Consider the following 23,529-nt stretch of genomic DNA (forward strand, 5'->3'; position numbering starts at 1 on the left):
GTGGTTGCGTCTCGATAGCTATAAGGGTGCGGGAGATATGAGGCTGAAAGTAGTTGAAAGTGGCTTTCTATTTCGACGAATCTGTTCGAATTTGTTCGAATTAAATTCCAACATAAAATTCGAATATTGGTTCGATTATAGAACGATTGTAAACGTTCCAGAAACGTTGAAAATAGTTCGTTTGACTAAACGTAAAAATTCTCTAATTAGTCTGGAAACGGAGGACCTAATTCTTGCATTCTGTGAAAACGGGTAAGATTGGCTATAATGAAATTATCTTAATCTTTACTTTATCAGCGAAGCGGGTCCTTGAAGCTTGTATATATATATATATTAAAGTTATATTCTTTTAATAAAAATTATATTTATTTTTATTGGTTTATTAAATTTCCTGCCAATAGATGGCGCTACGTTAAAACGGGCACTACGAATTAAGGCGCTAGATATCTAGCGCCTTACTACGAATACGTGCGACTAAATATCCAGATGGCACAAAGCGCTGATTGGTCAGCTGAATGACGTCAACCTACTAAAATCGGAAATGTTGATCGACAGCCTAAACTTTATATTGTTGTTGTTGTGAGAGCGGGCATACATTATATAATAGTTATAGACATTTCATCTAAAACTTGATAAAAGGCACTTATTTATAATTTTACTAGCTCTTGTGTAGATTGACATTAATTGAAAATTTTGCAATAATTTTAACATTAAACTAAATAACGTGATATCAAAGATTTTAATGCTGAGACATTTTTAAACATCAAGAAGTAACTTTTATCTGTTTTGTATTTTTTTAAGCTTCTTTGTACATTTACTTTAATAATAAAATAATCAAAAACAACAAATATAAATTGCAAATTAAGTTTTTTTTTCTGTTTTTTACATTCTTTATTGGACAATACAGTATTTTTAACCTTACAGAAACTTGTTTGCTTTTCAAATCAAATCCTGTGAAAACTTAAATACAGACACTGGATACATATTTTTCTATGCAACCAGCTATACAGCACATACAAGGCATCTAGAAACAGTTATTTATTAGTATGGTAATATTATTTTAACAGAAAATAAAAAGGATTAAAAAATTAGTTTACTATAAAAACATTACAGTAAAATGTAACATTACTTTTTCCTGACACATATTGATAAACAATTTCCACGATGAAATGTATGGAAATTTTTATTTAAAACATATAACTATTGTATTCAAAGGAATTTAAATACTTACAGTATTATTGATTGTTAAATAATTTATACAAGAATTCTATAGACTACTTTTAATTTGAAAAAGGTGATACAAATTTGATTAAACACATTTACAGATATATCCATGATGGAACTGGATATATGAAATTTCTGTAAATTTGAAAAGTATTGTTTCTTAACACACAGATTTTGAACTGACATTCAAAAGCACAAAATGTCTATTGACAGAAAGAACTGTCAATTCTAACTAAAACATTAAAAAAAAAATTCTGATAAGAGTAATCTATGGAGAATATTCGTTATTCAAAATTGTATTTTTTTGAATAATTTGTTAAGCAAGATTTGTGAAAATTTCTCTTTCAGACGTATACAAAACTTAGTTAATTTTATTGTTTCATCTAACTATATTAAATGCATATGACAAATTCAAAGAATATTCTGACTTATCTTAATTATAAATTTCATCCTTTCTCGAACTTTTTATGAATAATATCTGTAACAAAGTATAAATTTTCTGTTATTTTATTATCTGTGCACGTAAATTTAAAACACTAATCGCACTATTAAAATGATCTATTGTGTATGATTTAGTTCAGAGGTGCTTAATAACCTGTGGTCACTCATGCCAACACATACAAAAACTAGTTTTGAAAAAAAAAATAAACGCACTAATTTGAATATACCCATAACCCAAATGGATTAAAACAATAGGCCACAGTGTCTATTCAAATGCATACACTAAGAAGTTTTAGCCGCCTACGAATGACGATATAAATCAATTCGATTCAGCGTTGCCATTCCTATTACATTTGTACTTTTCGGATACATTTTGCCTTTACGAGTTCATTGAAAGTACGCTTAGATTTTTAGTACATTTTGAGTACATTATAATATTTTAATATCACTTATGGTACAAAATAATATTTCATGCCTTAATTAACGAAAAAAATGCGAAAAAATTAGTTTAATAAAGTCTCACTAGTGTCACTGCTTGCTAATTTGATTTACCCAATCAAACATACACATGGTGTACATCGGTCGACATTAACAACATACAGATTGGGTGCGTTTACTTTTCCCTAGCTTCCAAACTCGCCGAGCTGACACCTAGCGCAGCCTGACGTCATACTAGCACGCTCGTAAAGTACAGTAATACCCCGAACTTAGGCGATAGGTGGGACCGAGCGATAACCGCGTAAGTCGAATTCGCGTAAGTCGCGGTATAATTTCGCAATTTGTGTAAAATCCAAGTCGGATGTATGTAAGCTAATAAATGTTCTCGTTAATCTTATCTCGTCTTTTGATTCGTTCACGGTTACAAGAAATCACCACATAGAGTCTCTGAAGTCTCCGTAGATATAACAAACAGAAATAAATAACACAAAATAAATTGTAGCTATGTGTCGATTCCGCGCGACACGTTCGAACATGTAAGCTGAACAATAGTGTGGGGGGAGTGAGTAATCGAGAGTCGCGTGGCGCTTAAACAAAAGACGAATCGAAGAGATTTGAAAATCACGTAACTCCTTGTTCGCGTAAGTCGAGGTATTACTGTATACACAGTAATGGACGCCGCCATCTTTGAACAAATTCCAAGCTCGTTCTAAATTCTCCGAGCACGCCGAGTGCCCTAGGAATGCTAGCAATGACGTCATGGGTGCGAAAAGTAAACGTCGTGCTCATTGGTAACTAACAAAAAGTATACAGGCTGAGCGTGCTAGGGGCTAGATATGAGCTAAAAGTAAACGCACGTGCAAAGTTGCACGTGCAAATGTTATGACTCAGTGGTTCTCTTTCACACGTTTCAGTCGTCTACACATTCTCACGAGGACCTTGACAAAATTTTTCACGCCACGTGGTCCAAACAATTCAACTCTGTCAAACAAAAATAATGGACAAATGAGGAAATCAATGATTTTAAACTTTTGTTATCAATAATATCCGTTAAGTCAGAGTCTAATTATTACACAAAATAGTTTTGAAATTGTACAAGTATAAATAATATAAATACTTTTATATTATTTTCTACCACTATAATTTAATTCTTAATTATGAACTTCAATTTTAGTAATCTTGGTATAAGAAATAACTTTTTTTAATTTGAATCTGTCCGCGCATATTTAATTTATAATTTTTTTTATCCTTCACTATAATATTTTAAAAAGTCAACTTTTAATGTTATATTTAACAAAAAAACCATAGAAACTATTTTCATAAAATCTTTTTATGAAATATTTAATTTTAAAGTTTTCATGTTTAACAAAGTATTCATGAATATGAATTTGAAATAAGCACAAAAATTGAGTATGATGGTATATTAATATCAAAAGTAACCAACCATAGTAGTAATACATTTTGAAGGAAAATAGTACATTTTTTGAAGGAGCTTCAGTACGTTTTGAAATTTCATTGTGGCAACGCTGATTCGATTCCTTTTGACTTTGTACGAGAGATAAAATTAAATGCGGCCGATTTTCTGCTTATCTAATTTCATTTCCTATAGATTAATTTAGAATTTAAAACTGAAATCCCATAAATTAAGTGTATGGATAAATTACTTTCTACTTAAGACATATTCACGAGAAATTATTTACGATTAAGAGATGACAAACTTTAAATTTGCGTAACGAATTAATTGAATAAAGCTGATAATTGTCCAAAACTTGTTCAGTATTAATAATATTTGTGAGAAATTGCTTGTTACAGAAAATAAAACTGAATTTTTAACAGATCACACAATATTTATAAAGCTAAATATTATCATTAAATTATGGAATTTACAGTTATCTACTTTTGAATAATTAATTATTGAAGTTATTCGTTATTAAATAATTAATTTTAAATAATTTTAATAAACAAATTTATGAGAATCAATTTAACTGTATTCAATTTTAATTTCATAATAATTTTAATGGAAATTAATTCGTATTATTTTATATGTTTGAAACTATTTTAACGTAATTTTGATAGATTTTTTGAGGGTGCTAGAGGTTCTTCTGGCATAATTTCGAAATTTTCAAAATAATACAACTTTATCAATAAACTAGCGGATGAGTCCGGCGTTGCTCGGGCAAAAAGTAACGATAGCGAAAATTAAGATTATTAGATTAGGCCGATCTTACCTGTTTTTACCGGGTGCAAAAATTAGGTTCACCCTCTTCCGAGACTAATTAGAGAATTTTTAGATGGGTCTGAAAACATGTTCGATTTCTCGCAAAAAACTGCATTTAAAATAGTACAGTAAAACCAAAATTCAGGGTAATTCTTTACTATCTCCCTCTCCTCTGAGGGGGAAATTTCGGAAAGTCTGTTCTTTGTCAACATTCTCATGATGTAGCCTGTGTACTAAATTTCAATTTTTAATTCCTAACCGTTTGCGCGCTGCGCTTATTATTATTATTATCATCAACCCATCTCGATTATATTATAAGATTAGATGTTACCCGCAACTTCACCCGCACGGATTTTGCGAGCAAACCCCATTTATATTCAGTATTTCAACAACCATAGTAATTGTTATATAACACCTACCACTGAGAATGATGAGAATTGCCGAGAATCAAACGAACTGTTTTCAATTTGATCAATTTTCTGGAACGTTTACAATCGTTCTATAATCGAACCAACATGCAATAACAAATTCGAATTTAAAACGGTTCAAACATTTGGTTAAAATATCGAAATATATAAAAATATTTATAACACTGTCTGAAATGTTATCAATTTAATACACCTAAGTACAGTAATACCCCGAACTTACGCGATAGGTGGGACCGAGCGGTAACCGCGTAAGTCGAATTCGCGTAAGTCGGGGTATAATTTCGCATATAAATACATACAAATAATTTTTAATTGGGGCCGGAGACTAAAGAAAACAATAATTTAGAAAAAAATGTTTAATAAAATCTTAGATAATACATATGTATAACAAATTAGGCCTATATTATTTTACAATTTTTCACATTTACTTGATTATTACACCATAATTTTAACATTGTTTCCATCTCAGCGATAATACTGTGACGTTTACGAATGATGCTTGAATTTAAAGATTGAGCATTTTTCACAGCTTCGAGAATTTTTTCTTTGCCTTTTATAATTGTTCTGACCGACAATTCCGGTAGATCAAACTTCTTTGCCAATTCACAAATTTTCATTTTTGTATCGAAGTCTTTAATAATGGGTACGTTCGTAAAGTCAAACGAGTTAAACGCGTTAGTAACGAATCGTTCGAAAAGTCTAACGAAATAGGAATAACGATGACGTCATTCTCGTTTAACTCGTTCGACTTTACGAACATACCCAATGTTAACTTTACATTCCAAAGATAAAGTTTTTCTTTTCTTGTTTGATGCAGAAGAATTAGTTCTACTTCGTTTGGATGACATAGTAGAGTCTCTCGAGTCTCCGTAGATATAACAAACACAGAAATAAATAACACAAAATAAATTGTAGTTATGTGTGGATTCCGCGCGACACGTCCGAACATGTAAGCTGAACAATAGTGTGGGGGGAGTGAGTAATCAAGGGTTGCGTGGCGCTCAAACAAAAGACGAATCGACGAGGTTTGAAAATCGCGTAACTCCGGGTTCGCGTAAGTCGGGGTATTACTGTACTCAATAAAGACTAAACGTAGTTGAAAACGAAAAATCGCATCTAAAATAGTACAGTAGAAGACGTTGTTCGGGTTAAGCCTTAATCCTTTTCCTCTCCTCCCGCGGGGAAATTTCGAAAAATCCCTTCTTAGTGTGCGTTTTCATGACGTACCCTAACGGTGTAGAAAATTACACCTCTTTAGGTTCAGCGGTTTTCTCTGGGCGATGATGAGTCAATCACTCAGTCAGTCAGTCAGGACAAGTAATTTTATATATTTAGATAGAATCTCCAGTAGTAGTTACGAATGAGATTGTCATTAAATATTTAACTTACGAAGAACAAATTCAGAAATTTATTCAACACTAGCTGCAAGGACCCGCTTCGCTGGGCAAAAAGTAACGATAGTGAAGATTAAGATAATTACATTATAGCCAATCTTACCCGTTTTCACAGAATGCAAGAATTAGGTCCCCCGTTTCCAGACTAATTAGAGAATTTTTACGTCCGGTCAAACAAACTATTTTCAATTTGATTAATTTTCTGGAACGTTTACAATCGTTCTATAATCGAACCAATTCGAATTAAATTCGAATTCGAATACAAATTCGAATTTAAAACGGTTCGAACATTTTTAAAATCGAAATAGAAAATCTTCGATGTCAACCACTTTAAGCCCCCATATCTCCCGCACCCTTATAGCTATCGAGACGCAACCACCATAGTGCACGAATGGAGACTCGGGGCTACTACCACATACAAACACCATTCATGTGCGATGTGTAGTTTTGGCTGAAAAATAAAATATAGGGACACACACGTCCATTTATATATATATATATATATATAGAATATGGATGTAAAAAATAAAAAGAAAGAATAAATTATGATGTTAAAAAATAATAAATTTCTTTTGAATATTATCAAAAATCATAAATGATTGTGTACAATTTAAAAACAAACATTAAGTTTATATGAATTTAGAATCATCTTCCATTATTTCTGTCGATAGCAATTTCTCGAAATCAATTGTTTGTAGTTGAACTTAATTATTAACATTAATTATTTAATTAGAATCGTCATCAAATTAATGCAATACGGTTCATTTAATCAAATTGAAAGTGAGAATACTATCACTACATTCTATGAAAATAACATATAAATCGATAGATAAAAATAACTCTTGCATAAAATGAAATTCATATACAAGTATGCGAAACAGATGTAAATTGAAAGATAAAATTATATTTTATTTTTTAATTTGCATCAACTTCGTATTTATTAATTCCAAATGTACACGAGGAAGTGGAGTGTGTGTACACAATGAATTTTCCTAGTCAGAAACTAATTTAATAGAGACAAAATATTGAAACATTGACTCATAGTAGTATATACTAGTGTTGCAACGAATAGTATATTCGGCATGAGGCCGAATACCGAATATTCGGCCAGGAACGTGGCCGAATAGCCGAATATTTGGCTTGATTAACCCAGGTGCGAAAATTGGCGCGTAAACCGCATTATGACAAGGATCCTGCTTTCTATTGGTCCGCTGTCACTACGCTTCGCCAATCGCGTTAATTCTTGACAGTTACAGCGGACAGACAAGAGCGTCATGGCAGTATGTGATAAATGATGATATCAAATATGGATAACAATGAAATGATCTACACGTGTAAATAACAGAAAAAGAACAGAGAAGGACTGCGAAAATGTGAAAAAAATATGAAATTGAGTTGGTAACATAATCGAACAAGTCGAGGCAGCTTATTGGCGCGAAATTTGCGGCCGTCAATGCCAAATAATTGTTGTCATAGACTTCGGAAGGCTAAAATGCTTGTAATGAAAGTCACTTAACGTGCACGTGCGAAAGCCTGGGGCCGTTCGGATTACCAAGCTGTCTCGAATCTGTGAAATCATAACTGTGACTTATAGTCTCTTTTCTCCGTTATCACCAGGCTATGAGTCACGTAATTGTAAAATGGGAAATCTACGACGGAAAAGTGATGAATCGAAAGTATCGTCATCACTTATTATGATGTATGCACAGGCTTACGTGGACTAGAGCGATGGAGGAAAGAGAAAGGGAAGAGCAAATACGAGCGCTTAAAAACAAGGCTAGGCAGGGTCAGACCCTCAGATGTGCGCCGATTCTCGAAACGAATAGGTATGTACTGTACGTGTGCTGATTTTTGTAATTATAAATTGTGAATACATGTGACTAATATTATTTTCTTTTTTATTTTGTGCATGTTATAAGTTATCTATCTATATGTATATAAATGGACGTGTGAGTCCCTATATTTCACTTTTCCGCAAAAACTACACATCGCACGTGAATGGTGTTTGTATGTGGTAGTAGCCCCAAGTCTCCATTCGTGCATAGGGGTGGTTGCGTCTCGATAGCTATAAGGGTGTGGGAGATATGAGGCTGAAAGTGGTTGAAAGTGGCTTTCNCCTACGAGTGGCTAATGGATGGAATCAGAGACGGTCCTAGTAGGTAGGCAGTGCGTGTATGCACGCGGGCTGCCAAATCCCGAGAGTGCCGATACCGGCCAATGTCAAATACAGTAATACCTCGACTTACGCTACCCCGACTTACGCGAACCCGGAGTTACGCGATTTTCAAATCGCATCGATTCGTCTTTTGTTTGAGCGCCACGCAACTCTTGATTTCTCACTCCCCCCACACTATTGTTCGGCTTAATAAATTGTAGCTACGTGTCGCGCGGAATCGACACATAGCTACAATTTATTTTGTGTTATTTATTTCTGTGTTTGTTATATCTACGGAGACGCGAGAGACTCTATGTGGGGATTTCTTTTAACCGTGAACGAATCAAAAGACGAGATAAGATTAACGAGAACATTTATTAGCTTATATACAACCGACTTGGATTTTACACAAATTGCGAAATTATACCCCGACTTACGCGAATTCGACTTACGGGTTATCGCTCGGTCCCACCTATCGCGTAAGTTCGGGGTATTACTGTACCTCTTTTGTCGCATCACTAGTATATCTCAAAGGACGCGACAGGGTTGTTGTAGATTTTAAACGTTTCTCACCATAGCTGTAAAAATCTAAATATGTTAAACTTAATAGTCATTTGTTTTCTAACTAATTCGTTTTAGGACCAGGTGTTGTCCACGGAAATTTCCAAAATTTACAACTTTTCGGTCACTCTCGTTGAACTGGAAAAATTCTGTCTTTATTACGTCTAATATTTCGAAGAAATCAGTCTCCACTGTACTTGGCTAGAGATTGGTTCGGTTAGGCTTTTGTTTAAGTAATATTCCGGCTCTTTCTTTTTACGTCCCCAATTCCCTAATCGCTTAATTATTTACCTACTTCTTACGTAGAAATAAGTCGAAACCAGTTACTTTGTACTCAAATATTTGTAGTCTCGGGAAAAAATGGAAAGACGAATTTTTATGAAAAACGGATACATAAATCGTGAACTTAAGAAAAATAAATTCTATAGCTTTTTCTGTACCTCGTGCATCTCTCTCATTCATTAAATTTAGTTTTAAATGACGCTGTCGTAGTAACGGTTAATTTTTTAATATTATACAAGAATTATACACGTTTCTTCTACATCCCCTTAAAGATGAGATATACGAAATCGTAATATCACCGGTTTAACATTGAAATCCGTGAATAATATAAAATCGGAGAGCAAAATAAATATATCAAATATTTTAATGTTTTTTTAAACTCCTGTCAACTATACAGAACTATCGTAAAAACATACCAGTAAATTCCTATCCGTTAGGTTAAGTTATAAATCTACTCGTGATTCACATAATGGGGAGAGGCCGGCCAAATATCTAGCAAGCAGGCGGCTAACAGCCCAGAACCGGTCCTGGATAGAACTTCATTCATCATTGGAAGCGTTATACGATATTTTGGTGTGTAGCTTCCACCAGCTAAACTGCGTGAAGTTGGTGCTGTGTATATAAGTTGGTGCGTATAATCTGGCTGTTTGGAAGCTGTCCCGTATTGGACAATATAGAGCTTCCATTCCACCACTGATATTCGAATATACAATAGCAATTTTATCACTTTTTTATACATGTAGTATAGAAATTTGTAATAAGATACATAATTCGGTTATAATAAAATATTAATTTTAATTCATTTAAAGTACGTCGTTAAAATATGAAAATAATCGCGCGATATGTATTTATATTTTAGAAAATACAAGGGAAGCGGCGCTTCCACCGCTTCCAAGGACGGCGCGCCACTGGTTTTGACCCAAAATTTATCTATAGATATTGTTGAAAACCTAGTTTTTAACATAATATCTGAACTAACTTCAAGGATGAACTCGTATTCTCTGTTACTTAAATCTAATTTACTACTGCCATATATTATGAAAGAATTCGTTATCCACAAATTCCTTTCACATGTGGCTTTTTCAGATGGAAAATATTTTTCGAAATTATTAAAGATTTTAAGCGTTGCTCAATGATTATATTTAATTTTGATAAGTTTATATCTTGCTGTGAAGTAACAAACTCAGAATAATTATTAAATATATCAATATTATTATTTTTAACCTTATCCAACGAAAAATTATTCTTTTTCTTAAATCCATCTATTTTATTAAATGAATGAAACGCATTTATTGCAGTTCCTTGTAAACTTAAGTTTAAATCGTTAATGCATGAAANATAAATAAAGTTTAAGTTAAGGCAAAAAGTTTAATTTTGAGGCAAGGAGGAGTTTCATAAAAAATTGTAAATGCTAATGAGTAAAATCGTCATTAAGTCCGACCCTACTAGAAATACACACGACCCCCTTTATCTCCCCATCCCTTCGATCTTTAACCACCAAAATTTAATAGCAGTAATCCTCCTAGTAAACAAACCTCCCTGCAAAATTTCAGAACTTTTCGACGAAAAGCACAGGAGTTATTAAGCTTCAAACAGGGTGAACAAAATCGTGCCATCCCCTCCACAGATATCCACCAGTAGCGTAGCGTAGTGGGGGCGGAGGGGCGGCCCGCCCCGGGCGGCACTTTTTAGGTGGCGGCAAAATTTCACAATAAATAATAATAATATCTTGTAAGAATTTGAACCATTTTATTTCATATTTTCGTCCACCTACGACTCGGACCGATTGAAACGAGCACGGAATAGTGTTACCATCCATCCGGATAGTCCGGGAATCGATTCGCCGTCGGGGATATCGTGCGCAACCTGTTGACCTTGTTTTTTTTATTTTGCTTGTACGATTTATTCGTATATATATATACACCTTCAATATCCAATACAGCTAGGTCACTCGCGTTACTCCTATCCGAGTCTCCCTAGTCGCTAACTGTAACTTATTTAGAACCGGCATGCACTGCACATTATTCTTTGCATTGCAAAATGACATACGCATGCGTCAGGAACTTTTATTCGAACAAACTTCACCCGCTGTCCGGGTCGGCGATTTTAATAAGGTGGCAACACTAGCACGGAATTTTTCATTACTTATTCTGTGACGAAACTGAATTTTAGTCTTTTAAATTGAGATACCTAAATAAGGGGGGCGAAATTTTCCTCCACCCCGGGCGGCTGACACCCACGCTACGCCACTGATATCCACACTAACATACAGTACATACATACAGAAATTACCCCGAAGTTTTCTGCATTTCTCGACGTTTCAAGGTGTCCTGAGTCCAAAAATGTAAAAAAACATTTTTTGACCGATTGCCATACTTTACCTTTGTTATGTATAATAGTCGGGAAAGTAAAAGTCGTTAAACTAATTTAGTCGTATTAGTAGTATGAATACAATTACTGGTAGTTCAGCTGAACAAGTTTAAACTTCCCAGTGATCAAAAAGTATAGAAAATAGTTCAGTAAAACGCAAGATTTGAAATTATTTATTAAGATTTATTTCGTTCTCTTCAAAGTAGCCTAAACTCTTCCCATTGCAATGTACTTTTGCCAACATTTTTCCAATCCTCGAAACATGCTTTAAAAAGTCGTTTTCGTGAAACCCGTTCGCGACTCGCAGCGAATTTTGCTTTATGGCATCAAACGTCTCAAAACGATCACTCGAAGCGAAAATTTTAGTCGAGAAAACGGGAAAAAGTCACACGGTGGCATATTAGATGAATACAGAGCTTGCGGAATCGTATTAGCTTTAAGTTCCAGACGAGGTCCGAAGCCCGCACTAAATAATGTTGAAAAGCTTTCCACTCAGGGAAGAAATTTCGTAAAATAAACACAACGCAAAGATAAAAAAATAAAATCGATGTAAGTCTTGGAAGTCCTGAGTTTACATGTCGGACTTTAGTGTTCGTAAATATGACAAAATAACGGATAGCTCGAAATGCCATAAAATATTTCGTTTAACAAAAATATCGCGAAACACCTAATAGAAATTCTTAACAGACAAGAACAAGACTCATCGAAATACGAACAAAAATTTCAAGATTCGTTTAAACATCCGTGACGAGATGCAGTGTCAGGTTAACATCCCGGCTTGATCTTTCTCGCGACTCGGTCGAATCTAGTTTTACCAGGATACAAAAATGGAGTCAATCGATGAGAACCAAGGAAGATTCGGGACCAATTAAATGGCTTGGTCTATGGATAAATTCAATATAAACCTGCAATATAAACTTTGAAGCTTTCTCTTCAAAATTAACGTATTTCTTTTCTTTTTTCAGTTTTAAGTATTTTTTTTTATGTTTAATTACATTAAAATTAAAAATTCCTGAATAGAAATAGAATAAACTGGGCTAACAAAGAAAATGTCGCTACATGCAGTCGTATAATACTTAGTACTAACATTTATTTGGCAGTTAAAACTCATGCTATTTACCCATATAACGAGTAAGAGGATACAGTATTTATAATTAATATTTCTATTTTTTATAAGAAATTAAAACACAGACTATATGACAAGCGGAGTGAAGATGTAAAGTCTATTAGCAGTGACATCATAGCGTTAAGATGAAATGTGTTGGTATCTTTGAGCCATGCAATTGCTAGAGCACTACATTTTTTTTTTTTATCACTAAATCGCTTTGCCTTGTTCAAGTAATATATATATTTTTAGTAACAAACTGTAACAAATACATGTATAATAAAACTCTACAACTTGAATTTTGTCACTGAATCTATTTCAATTAAAAATTTGCGCACAAAAGTGCGCAAACTTTTAATTGAATTCTTTATTTTTATTCTTTATTTTATTATTCTATATTTCTTTATCAAAAATAAGNTGCAGAGAGGTAAAAATTTTCCGCTGACCGGCGGTTGAGAAACGCTGGTTTAGAAAACAAATTCAAATTTAGTTCATCTTTTATTTGACATATTTTGGGTTCGGGAGGTCTCCAAACGTAGATTTGCAAAAAGCTCGGAGGGTCAAATTTGACACGATTTCAATATTTTTCCGTTTTATATACATAACAAGTTCGGAAAGTAAAAGGAGTCGGAGTCGGCGGATTTTTGACGGCTCCGACTCCGACTGAAACACCAAAACTCCACGACTCCGACTCCACAGCTCTGGAACGAATGGAGAAGCGCGCCATAGCCTTGAGATGATTTTATTAAATTTATTCACAGACCAAATCATTTAATTGGTCCCGAATTTTCCTTGGTTTTCACCTATTGGTTCCGTTTTTTGTATTCAGGTAGAACTAGACTCGATCGAGTCACGAGAAAGGTCACCAGCCGGGATGTTAACCTGACACTGCATCTCGATCGCCGACCACGGGATGTTTAAACGAATCTTGAAATTTTTGTTCGTATTTCGATGAGTCTTGTTCTTGTCTGTTAAGAATTTCTATTAGGTGTTTCGCGATATTTTTATTAAACGAAATATTTTTATGGCATTTCGAGCTCGCCGTTAATTTGTCATACAGTATTTACGAATACCAAAGTTGTACACGTAAACTCAGAACTTTCAAGACTTACATCAATTTTATTTTTTTATCTTCGCGTTGTGTTTATTTTACGAAATTTCTTCCTTGAGTGGAAAGGTTTTAAACATAATTTAGTGTGGACTTCGGACCTCGTCCGGAACCTCGAGCAAATACGATTCCGCAAGCTCTGCATTTACCTATGACACCGTGTGACTTTTCCGTTTTCTCGACTAAAATTTTCGCTTCGGGTGATCGTTTTGAGACGATTGATGCCATAAAACAAAATTCGCTGAGAGTCCCGAAAGGGTTTCACGAAAACGACTTTAAAGCATGTTTCGAGGATTGGAAAATGTTGGCAAAAGTGCATTGCAATGGGAAGGGATTAGGCTACTTTGAAGGGAACGAAATAAATTTTGATAAATAAATTCAAATCTTGCGTTTTACTGAATCATTTTCTATACTTTTTAATTACATGGGTAATTAAACTAGTTCAGCTAAACTAATTGTGTTCATACTACTAATACTACTAAATTAGATTAACGACTTTTACTTTCCCGGCTATTATACATAACAAAGGGAAAGTGTGGCAATCGGTCAAAAAATGACTCCCCAAGGTTTTTACATTTTTGAACTCAGGACATCTTGAAACGTCGAGAAATGCTAAAAACTTCGGGGTAATTTCTGTATGTATGTATATTAGTGTAGATATCTGTGGAGGGGATGGCACGATTTTGTTCACCCTGTTTGAAGCGTAATAACTCCTGTGTTTTTTGTCGAAAATTTTTGAAAGTTTGTAGGATGGTTTGTTTATTAGGAGGATTACTGCTATTAAATTTTGGTGGTTAAAGATCGAGGGAATGGGGAGATAAAGGAGGTTGTATGTATCTCTAGTAGGGTCGGACTTAATGACGATTTTACTCGTTATTAACATTTAGAATTTTCTTTTTTAATGAAACTCCTCTTTACTCTCAAAATTAAACTTTTTGCCATTTTATAATAAATAAAAATATATAAATTTTTAAAATAAAATATCATAACAGATGGCGTCACTAAATATTGACAGGAAAGTTAGCGGTAGGGAGCACACGAATAACATGAAAGTAACCTTTTGTATTAATTACAGTACTATCATATTTAAATATGTATATCGTTTATTTAAAAGTCTTTCCAAAATTGATAAAACCAATTTAAAAAAGATTTTTAACGGAACGGATATAAAAATTTAAGTTAAAATTTAGTTATAAAACACAAGACTAGTGTAACATTGCCTCTTTTTTCTTCCAAAATCCGTATTAAATCAAATATCCGTATAAAAAAAAAGAAAACAGCTATTTTCTTTTCCTTTATAAGTTTATAAAGGAAGAAGAATAAAATATGTAAAATATGCGTATTCTTTTAACACGGATATTGGAAGAAAAGAGACGTGAGGTTTTACCAGTCTTGCGTTTTATAACTGAATTTTAAACTCATATTTAAATGATTATTTATTATCATGAAATAAAACTATACTCACTTAAACACGGAAGTGTCAGCAATAGAAAATGTACTGTAAATATTTAAATTGAATTTTCATTAATAATGATAAGTCTTTCAGGGTCATAAACTGTGACAGACAAAAAGTGAAATTATATTATCTTTTTAAATTATTTGCGAAACATTAATTTGCAATATTAAAAATAATANATGATTAAATTTTTATATATCAATTTCTATTTAATAAAAAGTAAAATATATCAATTTATATATCAATTTCTGTCTACATTCGCTTTGCTTTGTTAATAATTCTGTTACGATACAATGTACTCATGACAGTTGCTATCAGTCAGTTTATCGACTTTCACTGAATTTATTAAAGACCGTAATTTTTCTGGTTATTTATTTCTTATCTCTGTCTTTTTCTTACCACACCGAATATCTTTTATTTTTGCCATACAGCAATGCAGTGGAAGCCCTGCAATGCTGTGTGGTAAAACCATTATCATCCTTACTATTGCTGTATTACTATTACTAGGTTGATGATGGTTTTTTTTTTTTTTTTTTTTAGGAAGTTTATATCATACCGCCTGTATATTCTTAATTGATGAATCAGATGTTTCTTCTTTTTGAACAGAGAAACTAGCACTGCTCAATAATTTGGTATAACTGTAAAAGTAATGCGTTTCCTTTAGTGATGAGTCGGCCATAATTGATTTAACCGCCAACATGATGGTACTAAATTATAGATGGCTAGAGGTCCGAGCGATTTAAGTGGCAGCCAACATTCTTCAACTACTGTTCGAATCTGGACGGGTTAAAACACCCCAGAATTTTTTGGAGGTGGTCTGTCCGGACATGTTGGGCTCAGTCCCCCACACCCGGCCCATTGTGGGATTAAAAGAACCTATAATGGTCTTGATAAAAAACAGGCCATCTTAGTGACCACAGGGCGAAAGGAATTTAAGAAAGAACCAATAGCATATATCGGCCCATCGGTGGCCAAGCGGTCTTCGTTCCCTGAATACTGGGAGTTCGGTCGTGGGTTCTCGCCTCGCTCGGATCGGCTGTCCACGTGGTGTTTTCCGGGTTTTCACCACGTCTATAACGCTTAAATAAGGACCAGTTTCCCTTAACAAGACCTCCCGGAAGGCATCCCCCTAGGTAGATCGCCCAAGTGTTGCGTTGCCATAACTTAAAAAACAAACGAAAACTTAAATAGACCTTTAATCACCTAGGCCTATGTTTTATTTTAAAAAGTAAGATATCTTTTAATTCTTTACTTGTAGGCCGAGTAATATACTCAAGTAAAAAACAGTGTTCGTTATTTTTATTTATTCATTTTTTGAGAAATATTTTAAATATTTCAATGAATTATTTTTAGATGTTTACTTCAATAACCTTTTTCATCTTTCTCTCAATTAAATTTATTTTTCTTCTGATCGATATCTACCAACCTTGAGCNATATTTACATTTAAATATTAGAATCTAAACTTCCTTTTTTCTTTACTTTTACAGAAGTTCTCGAAAAATCAAACAAATTTCAATTCTTTATACATCTATCTATGTGTCCTATAAACAACAGCGTAGTGTATAACTATATATTCTAATGCCGCGAAGAGGAGAGCAGAATCGGCCATGCTACAGCGATGTTATCTACTCCGGACAAAAAAGACAAAATATGACTGTAGATCAGAAGCGATCGAATAAGAGCAGAAAATGTAAGAGATAGACGACATGGCTTATTTCACAGTTTTACGCCATGGAATAACATGGATCTTGAAAATCAGCCAGAACTTATGGATCTCGTAAATAGAGCAAACGCTGATTGCTCGCATTCTGCCTGTGTTAAGTGTATTATTATAATCTCAAGATACTATAAAAATAACTAGGTGTGCCCGGTTTATGTGAGCCCACCTAAATAAGCATTACACATATGTCAGTTCGTGCAACCAATGAAACACGGAAAATGCGAAGTGTCTTTCATTGGGCATCCAAGTGTTTTCATTTAATCTTCTCGGCCATTAAAGTATTGGAATCGCGTCATATTTGATTCTCCGGGTTTTGCAAATTTTGGCGTTTGAGACCCTTTTGATTCCAAAAAGTCAAAAAGACGGTAAAGATTCCGTGGATGTTTGTGTTGGCGTTTATTTCTTCTAATATCTAACAAAGAAAATGTCGCTACATGCAGTCGTGTAATACTGTACTTAGTATTATCATTTATTTGGCAGTTAAACTCATGCTATTTACCCATCTAACAAGTAAGAGAATATTTATAATTAATATTTCTATTTTTTATAGGAAAGTAAAACACAGACTATATGACAAGCAGAGTGAAGATGTAAAGTCTACTAGCAGTGACATCATAGCGTTAAGACGAAAGGTGCTGCTAGTATCTTTAAGCCATGCAATTACTAGAGACCACTATATTTTTTATCACTAAATCGCTTTTCCTTATTCAAGTAATATATTTTTTTAGTAATAAACTGTAACAAATACATGTATAATAAAACTCTACCAACTTGAATTTTGTAACTGAATCTATTTCAATTAAAAATTTGCGCACAAAAGTGATCTTTTTGAATTCTGTATTGTTTATTTATGCAAATTAACTTTTTTCATTTTCTTTAAAAGCCAACAATTTTATTTTTTGATTTCAATCTATTACACTAACCTGTAACTAACCTAAAGGTAGCAAAAAAGTAATAGTCTCCTGTGAAAAAATGAATAGAATATATTCTATGTGTAAAACAAAAATTTTATTTTAAACACAAAAAATATATCATTACCAGCATTAAAAACTTTATGAAGTGTGCTTATTGCAGAAAATCCATTTGTATTTATCATGTATGGTTTGAATGCCATTTCGATTTTTGTTGCTTAAATCCATTCAAATTCAATCAAGCGTTTATGTGTGTGTATTGTAATCGATAAAGAAAAATAATTGTTTTACCATCATTCTTTAATGTGTAGAAATGTTTAGTGTACTTTAAAACAGTGGAGTTTAAATGTTTAAAGTAAAAATATGTAACACAAAAGTTATTTAAACTGTAACATATTTACGTAAATTATACAGTATAAACGAGGATGTTTGTTTGTTTGTTCGCTGTGCGTTCCTAGGCCATTAGTCCAATCGCTATTAATCTTAGCAGTTACGTTAACATACTTGTAACTTAGATAATGTTGTACCGTACATACCCCAAAATATTGATTAAATTTTTATATATCAATTTCTGTCTACATTCGCTTTGCTTTGTTAATAATTCTGTTACGATACAATGTACTCATGACAGTTCCCATTAGTCAGTTTATCGACTTTCACTGAATTTATTAAAGACCGTAATTTTTCTGGTTATTTAATTCTTATCTCTGTCTTTTTCTTACCACACCGAATATCTTTTATTTTTGCCTGACAACAATGCCTTGGAAGCTCTGCAATGCTGTGTGGTAAAACCATTATCATCCTTACTATTACCCAATTACTATTACTAGGCTGATGATGGTTCTTTTCTTGAGGAAGTTCATATCATACGGCCTGTATATTCTTAAGTAATGAATCAGATGTTTCTTCTTTTTGAACAGAGAAACTGTAGAGCTGCTCAATAATTCAATATAACTGTAAAGTAACCCGTTTCCTTTCGCTGATGAGTCGGCTATAATTGATTTAACCACGAACATGATGGTACTAAATTATAGATGGCTAGAGGGCCGAGAGATTTAGGTGGCAGTCACCACTCTTGGGGTTCCCTGTTCGAATCTGGACGGGTCAGAACATCCCAGAATTTTTGTGAGGTGGTCCGTCCGGACATGTTGGGCTCCGTCCCCCACCACTCGGCCCATTGTGAGATTAGAAAAACTTCATAATGGTCTTGCTAAAAACTGACCATCTTAGTGCCCACAGAGCGAAAGGAATTTAAAAAAAAACAAATAGTATAAATAGAGCTTTAATCACCTAGGCCTATGTTTTATTTTAAAAAGTAAAATATCTTTTAATTCTTTACTTGTAGCCTAGTAGGTGTTTGTTATTTTTCTTTATTCATTTTTTGAGAAATATTTTAAATATTTCAATAAATTACTTTTAGATGTTTACTTCAATACTTTTTCATCTTTCTCTTAATTAATTAATTTTTTTTTCTGATCGATATCTACCAACCTTAAGCAACGTAAATAAATAACACAAATAAGTCGAATGTTTGTGAAAAACAAGCTTAATTAATTAAAATTCATTTTTCATAAGTTAAATTTTATAATTTCTTGATATGAGAAATATTAAAAATAAAATCTCCGTTTTTTTATTTAACAGATTAATGTTTTTGATTTATTTAAACTTTTTTCTCTTACTGTCATACTGTCATAAAACTTTAATCAGATTAATAAATGATAATTTGATTCTGGAAAAAAAAATGTTTCGTCATTTCTCTCCTGATCTATTATTTGTCAATTCTAAACGTGATAAAGCACCAACTTTCATTGGTCATTAATCCGTCATACGAATGTTTTGTCACGTGATACGAATTAGGCGTCCTTATTGGACAATAGGTAAGTAGTGGTGTTAACTCATACGGTATAAGTAAACACTGCCGATTTTAAATGGCCAGCTAACAAACGTGACACTTATCTTCCTTCGTTAATGACGTGACACGTAAATGTATAATATACTAGTTACGTATTGATAAATTCCTAAATAAGGAATGTATTATAACAGCGAAGGTTATTTATACATAAATATTAAAAACAATTAAGTCTTAATTCACCGTAGACTAGGATCAAAATATGGTTTGTGGCAGTAATAAATCTATCAGCTGGAATTGAATGTTATCTCAACGATAACTGATGATCTTCGACCTTAGACGCCTCCGACAGATAAGATTTTCCTATAGTGAATGTTCTCACTTATTTCTTCATTTAGTAACTTAGTAACTGAAAGAGAAACTAGGACACTTGTCTATATAATAACGTCTTTGTAATGTAAGTAGGAGCCTCAATTCTAATGATTTAAAACGATTTTCTGTAAATAAATAAACTTAATTGCTTTCAATTCATATTAAAAATGACATACTGTAGGTTACTAGTTGTAATGAAACTATGAAATAGTATATTTATTTTCTAATAGTTCCATATAAAGTATTACAGTATTAATAATCTTGAACATTTATGATATAATAAATAAGATTTTCCTATGCATTAAAAAAGAGAGGAGATAAACTATGACACACATAGGTTTTTTAAATAATTTTTACTTCTGTTTCACTGAATATTTTTATTACAACAGTAATCTTTTTGATATTTACAAATATATTTACAAATGCACATTATTTGTATTCGTATTTTACTAGTACAGTGGGTGATCGGTTGACAAACAAATCGGATAACGAACACTTTCGCGAAAGATTTTTATGATCAGACAACGAACATATGTTCAGACAACGAACATATGTTCGGATAACGAACACTTCACTGAACAAACACAAGAAGCGACGTAAAATAACGAATACCGATTGGTCTGCCTTTGACTTCAGGCGACAATTCGAAACTTTTCGGAGCGCGGGAGACGTCGACATCGACGTTCTACCCAGTATATATTGATCGGATAGTATTCCCCCGAACTTTGAAACTCTCCCTTGTAATTCCAGCCTTTTGTATTTCTGACAAAAACAATTCTTTTAAGTTTTCTTATGAAAATGCGGATTTATGCCGATATCTGCTATTAAAGATCTTTTGAAGAAGTAGGAGGATGTCATAACAACCAGTGGCGTACCGTGGATGTCAGCCGCCCGGGGCGGAGGAAAATTTCGGCCTCCTTATTTAGGTATTTCAATTTAAAAGACCAAAATTCAGTTTTGTCACAGAACAAGCAATGGAAAATTCGGTGATAGTGCAGCGATCTGTTTAAAATAGTTCTATTGGATATTAGTGGTGTATATGAACGCGAATGAATCATACAAGCAAAAAATAAAAAATAAAAGGTTAACAGGTTTCGCAGGATTTCCTCAGATGAAAAAATTACTAGTTCACCCCGACGGCGAGCCGATTCCCGGACTGTCCGGACGATAGCACTATCGTAGGCGCGATGCAAGTATAGATTAGGATGTTTCAAATTTTTACAAGATATTATTATTATTTATTGTGAAATTTTGCCGCCCCCTAAAAAGTGCCGCCCGGGGCGGGCCGCTCCTGCTGCCCCCACTACGATACGCCACTGAGAACAACGGTCTTAAAATAACATCCAAACCAAGTTGAGTTAATAGGCCTAGGGATCTCTACAATTACAATGCTATTAATTACTTCTGAAAAATCATGAATAAGACAAAAAGGCAATCGACATTGGACAGATTCTTTAACCCCCACAAACGGAAAAAACATGACTAATAAAAATGCAAGACCGTGTATATATGTATTTTTATTATTACACATGAATAAACGTAGTAAGAAAGTATATATTTTTTATTTTTTGGAGTTCCCAGAACGAATTAATCAAATTCTCATAAAAACCTATGGTAAATCGATAATCGGTTAACGAACAATTCGGATAGCGAACAAAGTCTTGGAACGGATTATGTTCGTTAACCGATCACCCACTGTATATAAAATATATAAATGTCAGTGTCGTGTCGTGATATTTCATGATAGGAAAGCTGTGTTTCTGTAAAAAGCCGACTTCCAGGGCAATCAGTTAATTGCGCGTCAGTGATGGTCAAGGGTCCATTCGTATCGTTTGTTCGATAAGCCAGTAAAAACCGTAGACTTCTCTAAATGTATTTTTAATATCACAATTACATTCCGAATCGCTAACCACGATATAAAGGATACAATTAGAAATAAAATAATAAAAACTTATTTGGTGAAATAAAATGTGTGGTGGATGTACTGTACATACCTGGTACAAAATATTCTTCAATTGTATGAATATATTTTTAAAGAAAATTATAATTAAATATAGCTTTGTAAAAAAACGTACATAAAAATAACATAAAATCTTCTTTACTTTTTAAATATTAAAACAATCCACTTAGTAAAATAGCTACCTACGAGTGGCTAATGGATGGAATCAGAGACGGTCCTAGTAGGTAGGCAGTGCGTGTATGCACGCGGGCTGCCAAATCCCGAGAGTGCCGATACCGGCCAATGTCAAATACAGTAATACCTCGACTTACGCTACCCCGACTTACGCGAACCCGGAGTTACGCGATTTTCAAATCGCATCGATTCGTCTTTTGTTTGAGCGCCACGCAACTCTTGATTTCTCACTCCCCCCACACTATTGTTCGGCTTAATAAATTGTAGCTACGTGTCGCGCGGAATCGACACATAGCTACAATTTATTTTGTGTTATTTATTTCTGTGTTTGTTATATCTACGGAGACGCGAGAGACTCTATGTGGGGATTTCTTTTAACCGTGAACGAATCAAAAGACGAGATAAGATTAACGAGAACATTTATTAGCTTATATACAACCGACTTGGATTTTACACAAATTGCGAAATTATACCCCGACTTACGCGAATTCGACTTACGGGTTATCGCTCGGTCCCACCTATCGCGTAAGTTCGGGGTATTACTGTACCTCTTTTGTCGCATCACTAGTATATCTCAAAGGACGCGACAGGGTTGTTGTAGATTTTAAACGTTTCTCACCATAGCTGTAAAAATCTAAATATGTTAAACTTAATAGTCATTTGTTTTCTAACTAATTCGTTTTAGGACCAGGTGTTGTCCACGGAAATTTCCAAAATTTACAACTTTTCGGTCACTCTCGTTGAACTGGAAAAATTCTGTCTTTATTACGTCTAATATTTCGAAGAAATCAGTCTCCACTGTACTTGGCTAGAGATTGGTTCGGTTAGGCTTTTGTTTAAGTAATATTCCGGCTCTTTCTTTTTACGTCCCCAATTCCCTAATCGCTTAATTATTTACCTACTTCTTACGTAGAAATAAGTCGAAACCAGTTACTTTGTACTCAAATATTTGTAGTCTCGGGAAAAAATGGAAAGACGAATTTTTATGAAAAACGGATACATAAATCGTGAACTTAAGAAAAATAAATTCTATAGCTTTTTCTGTACCTCGTGCATCTCTCTCATTCATTAAATTTAGTTTTAAATGACGCTGTCGTAGTAACGGTTAATTTTTTAATATTATACAAGAATTATACACGTTTCTTCTACATCCCCTTAAAGATGAGATATACGAAATCGTAATATCACCGGTTTAACATTGAAATCCGTGAATAATATAAAATCGGAGAGCAAAATAAATATATCAAATATTTTAATGTTTTTTTAAACTCCTGTCAACTATACAGAACTATCGTAAAAACATACCAGTAAATTCTTATCGGTTGGGTTAAGTTATAAATCTACTCATTATTCACGTAATCG

At 33.5% G+C, this 23,529-nt stretch overlaps 1 pseudogene; it reads right to left on the reverse strand.

Annotated features, from left to right (window-relative positions):
• The window catches only part of LOC111616858, a 27,215-nt pseudogene extending 9,200 nt beyond the window's left edge, over positions 1-18,015 (reverse strand).
• Positions 18,016-23,529: the final 5,514 nt, after the last annotated feature.

The sequence above is a fragment of the Centruroides sculpturatus genome, unplaced genomic scaffold (assembly GCF_000671375.1).
Source record: "Centruroides sculpturatus isolate CEXI.00-Female unplaced genomic scaffold, Cexi_2.0 scaffold24, whole genome shotgun sequence".
NCBI lineage: Eukaryota > Metazoa > Arthropoda > Arachnida > Scorpiones > Buthidae > Centruroides > Centruroides sculpturatus.